This window comes from Papaver somniferum, chromosome 2 (assembly GCF_003573695.1).
Source record: "Papaver somniferum cultivar HN1 chromosome 2, ASM357369v1, whole genome shotgun sequence".
Classification (NCBI taxonomy): Eukaryota; Viridiplantae; Streptophyta; class Magnoliopsida; order Ranunculales; family Papaveraceae; genus Papaver; species Papaver somniferum.
This window is the reverse complement of record NC_039359.1, coordinates 34,022,977-34,025,400: the sequence shown is the minus strand read 5'-3', so window position 1 is coordinate 34,025,400 and position 2,424 is coordinate 34,022,977. Positions and strand designations below refer to the sequence as shown.

The 2,424-nt window shown below is 35.7% G+C and overlaps 1 long non-coding RNA gene across 1 annotated transcript; it reads right to left on the bottom strand.

Annotated features, from left to right (window-relative positions):
- Nucleotides 1-1,970, bottom strand: LOC113347329. Its single transcript, XR_003358880.1, has 2 exons — nucleotides 1,667-1,970; nucleotides 1-1,258 (listed from the first exon to the last, which is right to left on the bottom strand). It is a non-coding gene; the product is annotated as an uncharacterized LOC113347329 (long non-coding RNA).
- Nucleotides 1,971-2,424: the final 454 nt, after the last annotated feature.

Below are 2,424 nucleotides of genomic sequence, written 5' to 3'. Positions count from 1 at the left end.
TCTAGGTAAGCACCAGGGATAAAATGCATTTAACATGCAGTAAGAACATTGTATAACAGTCACTCTACCTTCTGTTTACTGCACTGTAACAGACACTCTACCTATCTGTATATGGACATGTGCATGCATGTACGGCCAAAAACAAAAAGGTGAGCAAAATGGTGAGTGTCTTACTACATATCAAAGGCTCCCCCGTTTCTGGAAATGAAGGATCCTTTCCAACACACACAGAGTGATAAGCTTTATGACAACCCCTGTGAAACTATTATCTGGAAATGAAGTTGATCCCACAATATGGTGTACATGAATAAGCCAAACTTTTTCATGGAAGATAGATTATGACTAAGCAAACAATTTTCACGTGGACTGCGATCCTCATTTCTCATCTGGAACTGTCCATTCAAAATTCTTCATTTCTTCCTAAACTAATTATTGTGTTAAAAGACAACAAGCAAGAGCGTCCGACAATTAATACAAGTTCAAGTGATGGAATTCTATAATTGTTGCCTAACAATCTGAACTAACTACTGGTGTCAGTTCAATGACCTCTCAAAGTGTCTCATATAACAAAACTAGTCTGCTGACTACCGTACCATATAAGTCCTTTCTATGACAGTCTATGGTATCAAGGAAAACTCAAAAACAATTCAGAATGTGTTAATGGCAACAATAAGTTGGGAATTGTGGAACCAACCTGAATTCAGTCCAGCAGAAAGTACTATCCCAACGAAAGAATTAGCAACCGCGTCATAGTGGGTAGTATTTATCCCAAATATTAGAACCTTAGAGTTTTGCTACAAGTGACTCTTGAATCTTAAAGTTGTTCTCTGTGACCGGATACTGCAACCACTAAGTCGAGCACCGTTAAGTGATTCATAAAAAATTACTCCATAATAGAAATTGAGTTGAATTATTTCCATGACCTGAATTGGTTTTGGTATCTTGGTTTTGATGTATGGCCACCATCTATCTTCCACAATGGATTTTACAAGACAACAAGCTTGTAATCCAGTTATACCATCAAATGGTGGGGACTAGAACATTACAACCTCAATAAAAATGCGTTATCAAATGAGTACCTGCCACATGTAATTCGATGCAAAGGCATTGATTGCAGCAACTCCATAATTTTAACCGGGTAGCTATTTATCTTATGTGCCATTGAATTCCAGAAAGCACGACGTAACCAAGCCAATAATTGGAGTAATTACCAAACTTAATAGCTTCAACTGAATCAAATGATGCCCGCAAAATGCACCTAAACACACATTTCATGTGTAGTTTAGGAAAGAAAAATTCAGATGCTTCTCCTCTAATTTACAAATACAAAATCAATCACTTTCAAAAGATCAAAATTATACAGTGAAATCAACAATCTCTACAAACATCATGAAACTAGTAAACCGTGAAAAATACAAATTACATATAAAGATGCATTCTTTCTTGTTTGTAGATTATGAAATCAAATTGACCACCAAATTCATTCCGATGAAATTTATGAATCAAAATCAGTAACCCTAGGTCAAGGAGTAATGAAACAGCAGATGTAAATTAAAAAAATTACCGAAGATTAGAAATTTGATTTTGATGAAATTAATTGAATCAGTATCCAAACCAAAATCATAAGAAACGTTAACAAGATTAAACACATAATTGATTGTTTTACCTATTTATTCTTCATGTCGATTGTTCTTAAAGAGGACGTTGATCGATCTCCGAAATCAATTCTCAAAACGTATCAACAAACTGAAAAAGGTAGAGATAACAGTGGTGGTGGTGATGGGTGAGGAGAGGAAGAAGAAAGAGAGATATTTTTGAGATTCGAAATTGGAAATGAAACCATTTGTCTTCCTAGGAGGCGGAGGCAGAGGTGGTGGTACCGTGGTAGCAGTAGATGTCGTGAAAGAGAATGAGACTTAGGAGAGAAGGAAAAGGGAAAAAAATCAGAAGTAAATCTATCATAGATACGAAGGGTGAATTTGGTATTAACGATAGAATGGAATTCCTTCGAAACTGTAGGGGTATAAATAAAGTTGATAAGGGTATTAGTAAAGTGTCGTGAATAGTAGGGGTGTTTATAACCCTCGCGTTTTTAGGGGCCATTCAAAAGGATTTAGCGGCCAACAATAAAACAAAAAAGGTCATCCAAAGGAAAAATGTAGCCAGCCCTTATCTCGCGTAATTCGTAATGGCAAAATTATCCTTATATATTCGGATGATATGATAACATTTTTATCCTCCGATTGCAATCGGAAGCCAAAATATTACCCAGACTTCCGATTGTAGTCGGTGCAGTATTAGAATGATTTCTGTTTCATTTTTTCCATTTATTTTTCATTTTTGAGTTGCTAGAGTTATAGAGAAGAAGGTGAAGGAAAAAAGGGAAAACCCATTTTATCACTACAAAAATGGATGGATATGAAG